The sequence below is a fragment of the Triticum urartu genome, chromosome 3 (genome assembly GCF_003073215.2).
Source record: "Triticum urartu cultivar G1812 chromosome 3, Tu2.1, whole genome shotgun sequence".
Classification (NCBI taxonomy): Eukaryota; Viridiplantae; Streptophyta; class Magnoliopsida; order Poales; family Poaceae; genus Triticum; species Triticum urartu.
Window position 1 is genome coordinate 506,102,569 of NC_053024.1, and position 16,730 is coordinate 506,119,298.

General features: G+C 45.6%; 1 pseudogene; it reads left to right on the forward strand.

Annotated features, from left to right (window-relative positions):
- The first annotated feature begins 7,159 nt into the window (after window positions 1–7,159).
- LOC125546908 lies at window positions 7,160–16,487 on the forward strand (annotated as a pseudogene).
- The last annotated feature ends 243 nt before the right edge of the window (window positions 16,488–16,730 follow it).

A 16,730-nucleotide genomic window follows, 5' to 3' on the forward strand; every position in this document is an offset into this window, starting at 1 on the left:
GATTGAAAGTAAAAGATAGCAAAATAAAGTAGATGGGAAACTTATATGATGGAGAATAGACCCCGGGGCCATAGGTTTCACTAGTGGCTTCTCTCAAGATAGCATACTTATTACGTGGGTCATGAACAAATTACCTGTCGAGCAATTGATATAAAAGTGAATAATTATGAGAATATCTAGGCCATGATCATGTATATAGGCATCACGTCCGTGACAAGTAGACCGAAACATTCTGCATCTACTACTATTACTCCACACATCGACCGCTATCCAGCATACATCTAGAGTATTATGTTCATAAGAACAGAGTAACGCCTTAAGCAAGATGACATGATGTAGAGGGATAAACTATGCAATATGATATAAACCCCATCTTTTTATCCTCGATGGAAACAATACAATACATGTCGTTTCCCTTTCTGTCACTGGGATCGAGCACCGCAAGATTGAACCCAAAGCTAAGCACTTCTCCCATTGCAAGAAAGATCAATCTAGTAGGCCAAACCAAACTGATAATTCGAAGAGACTTGCAAAGATAAACCAATCATACATAAAAGAATTCAGAGAAGATTCAAATATTGTTCATAGATAAACTTGGATCATAAACCCACAATTCATCGGATCTCGACAGAACACACCGCAAAAGAAGATTACATCGAATAGATCTCCAAGATAATCGAGGAGAACTTTGTATTGAGATCCAAAGAGAGAGAGAGAGAAGCCATCTAGCTACTAGCTATGGACCCGAAGTCTGAAGTAAACTACTCACACATCATCAGGGCCATGGAGTTGATGTAGAGGCCCTCCGTGATCAATGCCCCCTCTCCGGCGGAGCTCCGGAAAAGGCCCCAAGATGGGATCTCTTGGGTACAGAAGGTTGCGGCGGTGGAAATAGGGTTTCGTGGTGCTCCTGGATGTTTGCGGGGTATATGGATATATATAGGAGGAAGAAGTAGGTCGGTGGAGCAACGAGGGGCCCACGAGGGTGGAGGGCGCGCCCAGGGGGTAGGCTCGCCCCCTGCCTCGTGGCCTCCTCGATTGTTTCTTGACGTCCACTCCAAGTCCTCTGGATCACGTTTGTTCCAAAAATCATGCTCCCGAAGGTTTCTTTCCGTTTGGACTCCGTTTGATATTCTTTTTCTGCGAAACACTGAAATAGGCAAAAAACAGCAATTTGGGCTGGGCCTCCGGTTAATAGGTTAGTCCCAAAAATAATATAAAAGAGCATATTAAAGCCCATTAAACATCCAAAACAAATAATATAATAGCATGGAACAATCATAAATTATAGATACGTTGGAGACGTATCAAACATACCCAGGCTTAATTCCTGCTCGTCCTCGAGTAGGTAAATAATAAAAACAGAATTTTTGATGTGGAATGCTACCTAACATAATTATCAATGTAATTTTCTTTATTGTGGCATGAATGTTCAGATTCGAAAGATTCAAAATAAAAGTTTAATATTGACATAAAAATAATAATACTTCAAGCATACTAATAAAGTAATCATGTCTTCTCGAAATAACATGGCCAAAGAAAGCTATCCTTATAAAATCATATAGTCTAGCTATGCCCTATATTCATCACACAAAATATTTAAATCATGCACACCCCGATGACAAGCCAAACAATTGTTTCATACTTTTGATGTTCTCAAACTTTTTCAATCTTCACGCAATACATGAGCGTGAGCCATGGACATAGCACTATAGGTGGAATAGAATGGTGGTTGTGGAGAAGACAAAAAGGAGAAGATAGTCTCACATCAACTAGGCGTATCAATGGGCTATGGAGATGCCCATCAATAGATATCAATGTGAGTGAGTAAGGATTTCCATGCAACGGATGCACTAGAGCTATAAGTGTATGAAAACTCAAAAAGAAACTAAGTGGGTGTGCATCCAACTCGCTTGCTCACGAAGACCATCATTGGAATATACAAGCCAAGTTCTATAATGAAAATTCCCACTAGTATATGAAAGTGAAAAAATAGGAGACTCTCTATCATGAAGATCATGGTGCTACTTTGAAGCACAAGTGTGGAAAAAGTATAGTAACATTGCCCCTTCTCTCTTTTTCACTCATTTTTTTATTTGGGCCTTTTCTCTTTTTTATGGCCTATTTTTTTATTTTTCGTCCGGAATCTCGTTCCGACTTGTGGGGGAATCATAGTCTCCATCACCCTTTCCTCACATGGGACAATGCTCTAATAATGATGATTATCACACTTTTATTTACTTACAACTCAAGAATTACAACTCGATACTTAGAACAACATATGACTCTATGTGAATGCCTCCGGCGGTGTACCGGGATGTGCAATGAATCAAGAGTGACATGTATGAAAAATTATGAATGGTGGCTTTGCCACAAATATGATGTCAACTACATGATCATGCAAAGCAATATGACAATAATGAAGCGCGTCATAATAAACAAAACGGTGGAAAGTTGCATGGCAATATATCTTGCAAGGACGAGACTTGCCTGCTCCCCCGGCGTGTGCCCATCCGTGCTCCCGCGTACGTGGCTTGATTTTATTGGAACAAAATAAGGCCCGGCCCCACCCCCTTAAAATCAGGGGGGAGATGATTAGATTAGAAAAAAAGAGAGGAAAAAAGACAACCGTAGGATGAAGTGGGAGCACGGATGGGAGCATGGGGAGGGAGCTGGCAAGTCGGATCCATCTCGGAATGGCTATGGAAATGCCATAATAGGAAGGTATGGTGGCTGTTTTGAGGAAGGTAAATGGTGGGTTTATGGAACCGGGGAAAGTTGCGCGGTACTAGAGAGGCTGGCAACGGTAGAAGGGTGAGAGTGCGTATAATCCATGGACTCAACATTAGTCATAAAGAAATCACATACTTATTGCAAAAATCTATTAGTTATCAAAACGAAGTACTAAACGCATGCTCCTAGGGGGATAAGATTGGTAGGAAAAGACCATCGCTCGTCCCCGACCGCCACTCATAAGGAAGACAATCAAAAATAAATCATGCTCCGACTTCATCACATAACGGTTCACCATACGTGCATGTTATGGGAATCACAAACTTCAACACAAGTATCTCTAAAATTAACAACTACTCAACTAGCATGACTCTAATATCACCATATTCATATCTCAAAACAATCATAAGGAATCAAACTTCTCATAGTATTCAATGCACTTTATATGAAAGTTTTTATTATACCCATCTTGGATGCACATCATATTAGGACTAATTTTATAGCCAAAGCAAAATACCATGCTGTTCTAAAGGACTCTTAAAATAATATAAGTGAATCATGAGAGATCAATAATTTATATAAAATAAAACCACCACCGTGCTCTAAAAAGATATAAGTGAAGCACTAGATCAAAATTATCTAGCTCAAAAGATATAAGTGAAGCACATTGAGTATTCTAATAAATTCCGATTCATGCGTGTCTCTCCAAAAATGTGTGTACAGCAAGGATGATTGTGGTAAAGTAAAAAGCAAAGACTCAAATCATACAAGATGCTCCAAGCAAAACACATATCATGTGGTGAATAAAAATATAGCCTCAAGTAAAGTTACTGATAGACGAAGACGAAAGAGGGGATGCCTTCCGGGGCATCCCCAAGCTTAGGCTTTTGGTTGTCCTTGAATTTTACCTTGGGGTGCCTTGGGCATCCCCAAGCTTAGCCTCTTGCCACTCCTTATTCCAAAATCCATCAAATCTTTACCCAAAAACTTGAAAACTTCACAACACAAAACTTCAACAGAAAATCTCATGAGCTCCGTTAGTATAAGAAAATAAACCACCACTTTAAGGTACTATAATGAACTCATTATTTATTTATATTGGTGTTAAACCTACTGTATTCCAACTTCTCTATGGTTCATACCCCCAGATACTAGACATAGATGCATCAAAATAAGCAAACAACACGCGAAAACAGAATCTGTCAAAAACAGAACAGTCTGTAGCATCTGTTGGTTTCGAATACTTCTGTCACTCCAAAAATTCTGAAAAATTAGGACAACCAGGATAATTTGTATATTGATCTACTGCAGTTAGAATTCGTATTTTATCGCTCTTTAGTAAAAAATGAAAATTATTTTCGTGAGCATATACTTTCTATTTTTATCAGCAAGATCAAACAACAATCACCCAAGAAGATCCTAAAGGCTTTACCTGGCACAAACACTAATTAAAAGATAAAAACACAATCATAACAGAGGGTAGATGAATTATTTATTACTAAACAGGAACAAAAAGCAAAGAACAAAAATAAAATTGGGTTGCCTCCCAACAAGCGCTATCGTTTAACGCCCCTAGCTAGGCATAAAACCAAGAATAGATCTAGGTATTGCCATCTTCTCCCTTTTGGTGATAAAGGGAGAATTTATTATCTAAAGCACTTATCTTTCTATTTTGTGAGAGTATGTGGCCATTAATGGTATAAGAAAGATTAAGCACACTATGAAAATTTGCATCTAAGCTAGCCTTCATCTCTTTGATAATTTCATTCTGATAAAAACACAGAAGAGAGGTGGATTCAACCTTTTCACTCATGGGGTGCCCGAATATAGGTTTCATCTTTTCATAGGTATCGATGGCATCCCCCTCAAGAAAACCTTCTTCAAAAATAGAATCCAAAACTTGCTTGAAAGAAGAAGGTAAGCCAACATAAAAAACATTTTAAGTAAATCTCAATTTGATATTAGGGAACATAGCTAGCTCAGATCTTTAATAGCCTATCCCAAGCATCTTTCAAAGATTCATTAAGCAAATAACGAAAAATTCTGGGGTCATCTTCATCAAAATTATTCAAATTCTCATCGATAATCCCGGTAGGTCTTTCCATAGCATCATTATTTCTGAGCTTAGAAAGGACAGAGGGACTATCCAAAGTATTAAAACCCGGGAGAAAATCCTTACCCCCTTTTGGTTCGGCCATGGAGATAGAAAGGCAAAGGTTTTTGAAAATCGTTTTAGAAGTGGGGGAGAGGAAAATGAGAGGCGAGTGACAAATAATGTAATGCGAGGGAGAAGAGTTGATGATGTGTACTTGGTATGTCTTGACTTGGCATAGATCTCCCCGGCAACGGCGCTAGAAATCCTTCTTGCTACCTCTTGAGCATGCGTTGGTTTTCCCTTGAAGAGGAAAGGGTGATGCAGCAAAGTAGTGTAAGTATTTCCCTCAGTTTTTGAGAACCAAGGTACCAATCCAGTAGGAGACTATGCACAAGTCACCTAGTACCTGCACAAACAATCAAGAACCTTGCAACCAACATGATAAAGGGGTTGTCAATCCCCTCACGGTCACTCGCAAAAGTGAGATCTAATAAAGATAGTAAAGTAAATATTTTTGGTATTTTTGTTGTATAGATTGGAAAGTAAAGATTGCAAAATAGTAAACGAGATGCGATGTAAATAAAAGAGATGCAATATAATAAGAAAGAGACCCGGGGGCCATAGGTTTCACTAGTGGCTTCTCTCAAGATAGCATGTATTACGGTGGGTGAACAAATTACTGCCGAGCAATTGATAGAAAAGCGCATAGTTATGAGAATATCTAGGCAATGATCATGAATATAGGCATCATGTCTGTGTCAAGTAGATAAAAACGATTCTGAATCTACTACTATTACTCCACACATCGACCGCTATCCAGCATGCATCTAGAGTATTAAGTTCATAAGAACAGAGTAACGCTTTAAGCAAGATGACATGATGTAGAGGGATAAACCCAAACAAAATGATATAAACCCCATCTTTTTATCCTCGATGGAAACAATACAATGCGTGCCTTGCTGCCCCTACTGTCATTGGGAAAGGACACCGTAAGATTGAACCCAAAGCTAAGCACTTCTCCCATTGCAAGAAAGATCAATCTAGTAGGCCAAACTAAACTAATAATTTGAAGAGACTTGCAAAGATATCAAATCATGCATATAATAATTCAGAGAAGAATGAAATAATATGCATAGATAATCTTGTTCATAAACCCACAATTCATCGGATCTCGGCAAACTCAACGCAAAAGAGTATTACATCGAATAGATCTCCAAGAACATCGAGGATAACTTTGTGTTGAGAATCAAAGAGAGAGAAGAAGTCATCTAGCTAATAGCTATGGACCCGAAGGTCTGTGGTAAACTACTCATGCTTCATCGAAGAGGCTATGGTGTTGATGTAGAAGCCCTCCGTGATCGATTCCCCCTCCGGCAGATTGCCGGAAAAGGCCCTAAGATGGGGATCTCACGGGTATAGAAGGTTGCAGTAGTGGAAACATGGTTTCGTGGCTCTCTGGGATCAATCTAGGGTATAAGAGTATATATAGGCGGAAGAAGTACGTCGGTGGAGCTACGAGGGGCCCAGGAGGGTGGGGGCGCGCCTACCCCCCTGGACACGCCCTCCTACCCCGTGGCCGCCTCGTGGTGTTCCATACATTCTCTCCAAGTCTCCTGGTTTGCTTTTGGTCCAAGAAAGATCATCACGGAGGTTTCATTCCGTTTGGTATTCCTTTTCTGCAAAACTCTAAAATAGGAAAAAAAACAGCAACTAGCACTGGGCCTCCGGTTAATAGGGTAGTCCCAAAATAATATAAAAGAGAATATTAAAGCCCATTAAACATCCAAAACAGACAATATAATAGCATGGACCAATAAAAAATTATAGATACGTTGGAGACGTATCATAGTTAGAGTGGAAGACAATAGATGCAGTTGGAATGGGTCGTATCACAATACATGCAACAACACATAATATCTTAACTGATTTAACTGCTAATCAAACTCACAGATAGATTTAAGGTCGTTTAACCAATCCAGGTATCATAATGGATCGAGTCAATGAATCTTGAGTGTTCAAGATAAAACATGATACCAATAAGTAGCCAGGAACACTGAACAACCACTCTTTACATTGTGATTTTCTGATGGTGTTTTACTTCATAGAAGTCGATCAACTTTGAGTCCAGCTCTCCTGTCTCATACAAAAGAATGAAACATTTTGTATTTTCTTAAGAAATTATACTCCCGCCATATTATCTGAAATTGAAAGGTTACCTCTCTTTCATGGAAAGAGAAAAAAAGTAAAGTTCAGTCAATGTGTGCAAGCATTTGAATGATTTCGTTCTTGCACCATCTATTGATTTATTTTCTCTTCCTTTGGCAAAGGTGAGGGGTTGTTGGTGGTATTGATTATGGTTTCACTGGTGAAGTTAAGAAAATTGATGTTTCACGAATAAGAGAGAGGCTTGATAGAGATAGCATAGTCATTGTCAGCAATATGCGATACTCCAGCACAGGAGAGGTCTTAAATTGCAAGTACTCTCTTTACTCCCCTCATAGGATGCACCCGGAAAAAGTCGTGTACATTTAATCACGGGACATCTCTGAAAAGAATAAAAAATGTTAGTAGTTGCACCATTATTACTTGGAGTTACTAATATAGCTTTTGTTTGATTCTTTTTATTACCTGTAAAGTTGCTATGGCATGTGCTTTAACCATAGAGGTAGATAAACTTGTCTGTATTTTTGATGGACAAATATCTGATGAGCATGGTCGTGGTATTCATTTCATGTCTACAAGGAAGCAAACATGTTAATTAGAGCACGTATTGTGCAGAGTGAGATTTCTGCAAATCATGTGAAGGTTGTGGGCGAGAAGATATTAGGTATGTCACTGACTGAGGGAGTCCTGGATTAGGGGGTCTTCGGACAGCCGGACTGTTAGACTATGAAGATACAAGATTGAAGACTTCGTCTCGTGTCCGGATGGGACTCTACTTGGCGTGGAAGGCAAGCTAGGCAATACGGATATGGATATCTCCTCCTTTGTAACCGACCTTGTGTAACCCTAACCCTCTCCGGTGTCTATATAAACCAAAGGGTTTTAGTCCGCAGGACAACATACAATCATACCATAGGCTAGCTTCTAGGGTTTAGCCTCTCTGATCTCGTGGTAGATCTACTCTTGTACTACCCATATCATCAATATTAATCAAGCAGGACGTAGGGTTTTACCTCCATCAAGAGGGCCCGAACCTGGGTAAAACATTGTGTCCCCTGCCTCCTATTACCATCCAGCCTAGACGCACAGTTCGGGACCCCCTACCCGAGATCCGCCGGTTTTGACACCGACATTGGTGCTTTCATTGAGAGTTCCTCTGTGTCGTCGCCGTTAGGCTTGATGGCTCCTACTATCATCGATAGCGATGTGGTCCAGGGTGAGACTTTTCTCCCCGGACAGATCTTCGTATTCGGCGGCTTTGCACTGCGGGCTAATTCTCTCGGCCATCTGGAGCAGATTGAAAGCTACGCCCCTGGCCATCAGGTCAGATTTGGAAGTTTGAACTACATGGCCGACATCCGCGGATACTTGATCTTCGACAGATCCGAGCCACAGCAGGGCGCGCCGCACTGTCACGATGGGTATGACCTAGCTCTGCCGCCGAACAGTACCCCAGAGGCCGCGCCCGCATCAGCTCCGACCCTTAGCTCGGAGCCAACTGCGCCAATCGAGGACGGGTGGTTAGACACCGCCTCAGGGGCTGCAGTCCCAACGGCGATCGAGCCGAACACCAGCCTAACCCTCTGCGCAACCCGTGACTCTAGGGTGCCGGACTCTTTTCCGGACTCCGAACCATCCGCGCCCCTGCCAATCGAATCCGATTTGGCGCCGATCATGGAATTCATCGTCACGGATATCTTTCAGCACTCGCCCTTCGGTGACATTCTAAATGCACTAAGGTCTCTTTTTTTTTCAGGAGAGCCCTAGCCGGACTATGGCCAACAGGATTGCGATGCAGACGACGGAGAAATTCGACGCCCACCCACCACCCACTTCGTAGCCACTGTCGATGATTTAACCGACATGCTCGACTTCGACTCCGAATACATCGACGGTATGGACGACGATGCGGGAGGCGAAGAGGAACCACCGCCCACAGGGCGCTGGACGTCCACCTCATCATATGACGTATACATGGTGGACACACCAAAAGAAGACGACGACGAGGAACGGAAGGACGCAACGAAGGCTTGTCCCCTCGAGAAGCAGTCAAAGCGGCGGCGTAAGCGCCGCCCCAAATCCCGCCTCGGCAGAAATATCGATCATACAGACCCAGCGTTGGAGTAGGGCGAACTACTGCCGGACCACGGCAATACGGAGAATCAAACCGAACAAACCAATTCTGTCAAAGATAATAGTCCAGACAACATAACGCCGGACAGACACCCGGAGCAACAGAATGCCCGTCAAAGGCTTGTTGCCACCGCGAGGAATTTGAAAAAGCAGAAGCAAAGGCTCAAGGCTGCGCGGGACACACTCCAAATCAGATGGAGTAAAGTACTCAACACAGCAACGAAGTACGGCGGCAATCGCCCCACAAAGAGCTACCCAAAGCAGAAGTTGCTACCCGAATTCGATGAGGAGGCCTCAGACCCCCCACAACCAAAAATTAAAACAGCCATCTGGCCGGATAGACGACCTCACGGCCAACATAAAGCGGCAAGCAACGCCGCACACAAGCCAATACGCGGTCTACGCGAGGGCTCGCATCAAAAGGAGGGTGAAACCAGATCCATCTATGGACCACACAAGCGTGCTCCAGCATACGATGCAACACAACAAACATCCGAACAACGCGGTACACCCAGATATAGGGGTGCCGCACACCCCCTATGTTTCACCGATGAGGTGCTGGACCATGAATTTCCAGAGGGATTCAAACCTGTAAACATAGAGGCATACGATGGAACAACAGACCCTGGGGTCTGGATTGAGGACTATATCCTCCATATCCATATGGCTCGGGGAGATGATCTCCACGCCATTAAGTATTTACCCCTCAAACTCAAAGGGCCAGCTCGGCACTGGCTTAAGAACCTCCCTGAAAGCTCCATTGGAAGCTGGGAAGAGCTCGAAGACGCCTTTCGGGCAAATTTTCAAGGGACTTATGTCCGACCTCCGGACGCGGATGATTTGAGTCATATAACTCAACAGCCTGGAGAGTCAGCCCGAAAGCTTTGGAACATGTTTCTTACTAAAAAGAACCAAATTGTCGACTGTCCGGACGCTGAAACCTTGGCAGCTTTTAAGCATAGCGTTCGTGATGAATGGCTTGCCAGACACCTCGGCCAAGAAAAGCCGAGAACAATGGCAGCATTAACAAGCCTCATGACCCGCTTTTGCGCGGGTGAGGATAGTTGGCTAGCTAGATGCAGCACCAGCGACCCCAGTACATCCGAAGTTAGAGATGGAAACGGGAAATCACGGCGCAACAGCAATAACAAACGTCGGAATAAAGAAGATAACACGAAGAGCACGGCAGTAAACACCGGATTCAAAAGCTCTCGGCCAGGTCAGCAAAAGCTGCCCTCTAAAGGCGTTAGAGACGAACTGTCCAGCCTAAACAAAATTCTGGACCAAATATGTAAGATCCATAGCACCCCCGGTAAACCCGCTAATCATACCCACAGAGAATGTTGGGTCTTCAAGCAGTCCGGCAAGCTCAACGCCGTACACAAGGGGGAAGATACACCAAGCGAAGACGAGGATGAGCCTCTCAAGCAAGACACTGGGGAACAAAAGAAATTTCCACCAGAAGTCAAAACAGTAAACGTGTTACACGTGATCAAGGGGAGAAACAAAACGGCACTCCCAGAAAAATATGCCCAAGGGCCTATCACCGCGGAGTCCTGCCACTGGTCGTCTCAACCGATCACTTTCGACCATCGTGATTACTCAGCAAGTATCCGGCGTGCGGGATGGGACGCCCTGGTATTAGACCCAATAATTGACGGATACCACTTCACACGAGTCCTGATGGACGGTGGCAGCAATCTAAACCTGATATACCAGGATACAATCCGCGAAATGGGGATAGACCCAACAAAAATTCGCCATAGCAATACTACCTTCAAAGGAGTAACGGAAGGCCCAGGGGCTCATTGCACGGGCTCCCTGCTACTAAAGGTTATATTCGGCTTCCCCGATAACTTCCGTAGCGAACATTTAACCTTCCACATCGCTCCGTTCCAAAGTGGCTATCAAGCACTACTTGGACGCGAAGCTTTTGCTCGCTTTAATGCAATACCACATTACGCTTCCCTGACGCTCAAGATGCCCGGTCCACGTGGCATCATTACAGTGAACGGAAGTATTAAGCGATCCTTGCGTGCCGAAGAGAATGCGACTGCCTTGACAGCCGCACACTAAAAATTGCCTCGCCAACTAAAGTATTTGATAGGTCGTCAAGACCACGGACGCGGTTAGACGAGTCCGGCGCTTCTATATGTAATTTATACCGGATTGATGGCCACACCACTATTACAAATACAAGGGGCCCGACGCGTGCAGACAAGTGGCAATTTATACTCATTTCTAGTTATACATGGTTTCTTTAAAAAACTATCTCCCTACACGACAACTTTTTCACCTAAATTCCTCTCTTTTACAGATGACCATCGTGCTACACCTGCCCAGGATACGGCACAACGGAGACACAAGCGCAGACGTGCAGCAGGGACCCGTTCCAAGGATTCTTTTTAGATTAAGACCCTGCGTAAACCTTTTTTTACTGTATCTTGTTGATACACATCCACCGAATTCTCAGCACAATCGAGAAGGATGCTGACGTCTTGGCATGTGGCCACGTCAGAATAATGCACATACCTGGACACAAGGGGCTTCTTCCAAAGGGCACTATTTAGGCCCGGTTTATACCATAAAGACCGAATACCTTAGGGAGTGTTCGGCGTCACGAGTTTGGCCTTATATGCATCAGCTCCGAATCATTGTCTTTGGTCAAATGTTGGGTTTGCCCGGCTCCTGTGTTTTGGTGCCTTACGTTCCGCTTTACCGGCTAAGGCAGCACCAGGAGAACTACTGCGATTGTGCCATGGTTCATTCGGACGAGCACCTCAGTAGAGAAAGCCAAAAACTGACTGTCATGATATAGCGTGAGACTGGTCAACCACTTGATGACCTATCAGAATGTTAGAATTCCTCCGCCTTAACGAAGGGCCATTTTCCGGCCAGGCATGTACGCACCCCAAGATCGGGAGAGTGCGGAGCCACCAGGGGCTATCTAGTAGCCCCATTGTCAAACTCCTATGGCTAAGTGAAAGTGTTAAAGCATTATAGTCCGGTTGCCTCGTTCGCTACACTATCACCTCCTTAATAGGACCAAGACGTTGGGTTAAGTGTGAACATGCGTTTTTTGCGAGAACCTCCACATTATATGCGTGGGGGTTGAAGACGAGGGCTGCAATCTTTCAGGTTATACACATGTATACATAAACGGCCGCACATGAGGCATCATACTACTTTCAGGCAAAAGTATAAACATAGCCTTATAAAATTTCATAAAAGCATTGTGTTTACAATGAGGATACATATCACTCAAACATAATATTCTTCGAGCACTGGGCCTCTATTAAACGAGCACCCTCGAGAACTTCCTCGAAATAGTGCTCGGCAGCCACTCGGCCTATGGCCGAACCCTGCGCCGCAACAGTGGTAGCGTCAATCTCCGCCCAGTATGCTTTAACACGGGCAAGGGCCATCCGCGAGCCTTCTATGCACGCCGACCTCTTCATCGCATTAATGCGCGACATCGCACCAAGGAACCGCTGCACTAAACTGAAATAACTATTCGGCTTTGGCTTTTCCGGCCATAGCGGATCCAGGACAGACCTCATGGTGAGTCCGGACAACCTATTTAGTTCGGCCCATTCGGCTAGCTGATCAGTCAATGGAAGTGGACGCTCTGGAACGTTGAATTGCGACCAGAACCGCTTGTCCACTTCATGATCTGTTTGACCTTGGAAGTATTTGGCCGCATCGGCAGCGCTCGCTGCCAAGTCCATATACGCATCTGTTGAAATCCACAGCCGATCCAGAGGGGCATACCGTGGATCTCCAAACTTCCTCCGTAGCATGAAGGGCTTCCCAGCCGCAATATCCCCGGCCTCCCGCAGCTCCTCCTTCTTCGCTCTCATCGCAGAGCGGGTGTCTTTGTCCACCATCGTGGCCTTCTCAAGGTCCGTTGCCTTCGCTCGGTTTTCTTTTTCAAGGAGCCGGCAATGGTCGGCAGTGTCTTTTAATTCTACGGCCATCTTGGACATCTTCTCTTGGCTCTCGCAATGTGCGGCCTTCTCGGCTCTCAACTCTTCGGCCGCCTTCAAGGCAGCCGCATTACTAATCCTCGCTTGTTCCTTGGCTCGGGCAAGTTCTGCCTGCAAGGTTTCCATGGTGGCAGCTCCATCTGCAGTCACAACATATTAAAGATACTGGCATCTTGCTGCTCTTACTATGTGGCGTTCACCAGATAATAACACTTACCCTATGCCTCGTCAAGCCTCTTGTTAACAAGCCCGATGTCGGCGTCTGCCGCATCCAGTTGTGGTTTTAATTCGGCAAACTCACTAGTCCGGCTAGCCACCGGAGCTTCCACCACCTGCACATAAGGGCAGTCTGGTTATTGCCTGGGACTATGATCCTCTGTTCGCCGGCGTTCTCGACGACAACCAGAGTCTTAGGGGCTACTATCTACACAGGGCACACCTAACATGTGCAGTACTATCACATATTATCTCACGTACCTCAAAGCCTGTCAGTAGACTCATAAAGGCTTCATGTAATCCGCTTTCGGCGGACGAAATTCTCTCCATCACCGTACCCATCAGCGTACGGTGTTCTTCTAAGATGGCCGCTCGCCCCACCAGCTCCCTCAGAACGTCCGACCGCATACCAGACAGTGTCGGACTCTTTTGTTTGCTCCCTTCGGGAGCCGGACGCTGGGGACTTCGGGGGTCTATGGGATTATCTTCTGGCCTCACCGGATCCAGAGAGGCCCTCCATGACGACACTTCGGGGTCGCCCGCTTCTTGAGCGGAGGAGTCCGGGGGAGGCATTTCGCTCTCCATCATCTCTGGAAGAAGATCCCCCGAAGACGAGCTCAGCTGAGAGGGGCTAAGGCCCGAACTGCAAGATCTATGCGGTGGTTATTTTCTCAGAAAAAAGATAGCATACCTTTACTATTAAAGTATTTTGGATCACTTATGACTCGTTGGAGGGCTGATCCCCCCGCGGACTTTGTGCGGCAAAAGCACCCCCCGAGGCAGGACTCTCTGTGGGAGACTTCTTCTCCCATTTGGAGGCTTCGGCTTCCGGATCCTCGGAAGCAGTCCTTTTCCTCCCCCGGTTATTCTCCTTCATGGAGACGCTCATTCCCTCGGTTGGAACTGGCGGCGATGGGGGCCCGCGACCGCCCGTATTATCCCCCCCCCCTGTATCTTCCTTCGAGGGATCCGGGTAAGGTGCGACCTCGAGCATCTTTTCCAATACCGGATTTTCCAAACCCTTAGGGAGGGGGGCCAAACACCGAATCATCTTCGCCTTTGTTAGCCAGTACTGGTCAAAAAGCGAACTCTCAGAAATAACTTCATGATGAATAAAAGACAGTGTGTTCGGCCAGAGGATTTCTTACTTGTTTGGCGGCGCGGTTACTGCTCAGGCCCACGTCCTCGGTAATATCCGGACACTCTACTTGAGGTCCGAAGAATGACTTGTACATCTCCTCGTGCGTCAGGCCGAGGAAACTTTGAATGGCATGCGGTCCCTCTGGGTTGAACTCCCACAAGCGATGGGGCCGGCGTTTGCAAGGCTGGACTTGACGAACCAGCATAACTTGTATTACCACAACCAAATTAAAATCTCCCTCGAAGAGATCTCGAATGCGGCTTTGCAGTATAGGCACGTCCTTGGCTGGACCCCAGCTCAGACCTCTGCTAATCCATGACATCAGTTGTGGTAGGGGGCCCGAGCGGAAAGCGGGGGCGGCCGCCCACTTGGCACTTCTGGGAGCCGTGACGTAAAACCACTCCTGTTGCCATAATTCAGACACCTCTGGAAAGGAACCTTTCGGCCATGGAGCTCCTGCCATCTTGCCTATTGATGCACCTCCACACGCTGCATGTTGCCCCTCGATCATCTTCGGCTTCACTTCAAAGGTCTTGAGCCACAGGCCGAAGTGAGGGGTAATGCGGAGGAAGGCCTCACACACGACGATAAATGTCGAGATGTGGAGAAAGGAGTCCAGAGCTAGATCGTGGAAATCTAGCCCGTAATAGAACATCAAACCCCTGAGAAGGGATCCAGAGTGAGGCCTAGGCCTCGGAGGAAGTGGGAGATGAACACGACGTTCTCGTTGGGTTCGGGAGTAGGGACGACCTGCCCTCGAGCAGGCAGCTGATGCGAAACCTCGGCGGTCAGGTATCTGGCCTCCCTCTGCTTCTTGATGTCCTCTTCCATAACGGAGGAGGACATCCATCAGCCTTGAAGGCTAGATGCGGACATGATTGAAGATCCGGAGCACCTAACCTGGGATTTGGGTTTTAGAACTCGAGGCGGGGGAAGGGTTCGATTGAGCACGAGAGGGAAAAAGCAAAAACCTTGTTCCTTTATAAAGAGGGTGAATATCAAGCGTCCTCTCCGTAGCCGTTTGGGACTTGCCTATAATCTAGGAGTCCTAGACACGGTTGGGTTACCCACGACCGCATTAATGAGAATCCCGTAACTGGGGGAGCACGATCTCTGCTTTGACAAGACGTGTCAAGAAACCGCCTCGCCTTTTGTGTGGAGCTGGTTGAAGAAAAACGGTTCGAATAATCACCGGGCCATGACATAACGTCATGCTGCCAAAACAAGTCAGCGAATTGGATTTGCGGAAATATTATTCTCTCTACGGCGGTATGTGGAACTTATTTTGCAGGGTCGGACACTATCCTCGTATTCAAATTCTTCTGTCGGAGAAAGAACCCGCCTTGCAATGCCGAAGACAATACTGCACGCCGGACTCATCGTCATTGAAGCCTGGTTCAGGGGCTAGTGAGGGAGTCCTGGATTAGGGGGTCTCCGGACAGCCGGACTATCTCCATTGGCCGGACTGTTAGACTATGAAGATACAAGATTGAAGACTTCGTCTCGTGTCCGGATGGGACTCTACTTGGCGTGGAAGGCAAGCTAGGCAATACGGATATGGATATCTCCTCCTTTGTAACCGACCTTGTGTAACCCTAACCCTTTCCGGTGTCTATATAAACCGAAGGGTTTTAGTCCGCAGGACAACATACAATCATACCATAGGCTAGCTTCTAGGGTTTAGCCTCTCTGATCTCGTGGTAGATCTACTCTTATACTACCCATATCATCAATATTAATCAAGCAGGACGTAGGGTTTTACCTCCATCAAAAGGGCCCGAACCTGGGCAAAACATTGTGTCCCCTGCCTCCTGTTACCATCCAGCCTAGACGCACAGTTCGGGACCCCCTACCCGAGATCCGCCGGTTTTGACACCGACACTGACCTCCCCATCAAACAGGATATAGAACTAGGTTTGAATGGATCAGACCATATTAATAGGTTCACTGCATCTTTCCGGAATAGTGTGCTTTCAATAATGGAAATGGTTTGTCTGGCAAGCAAGGGTTTGCCATGTAAGTTTGGAGCTTCATATATGTAGTGACCCGACCTCAAACGGTCAAGTCTCTGTGCTTAAGTGTCATCCCTGGATCGGTATGCTGACACACACAGTACTCGAGGATTTATAACAGAGGTAAATCACATGTATAAAGTAATGTAAACACTATTACATCAATCCAAATAGCGGAAGTAACAACATGGTTGTGGATTCCCATCAACACCAACGGCAAAGTTCAGTGTAGAAATCGTAACCCTAACGTA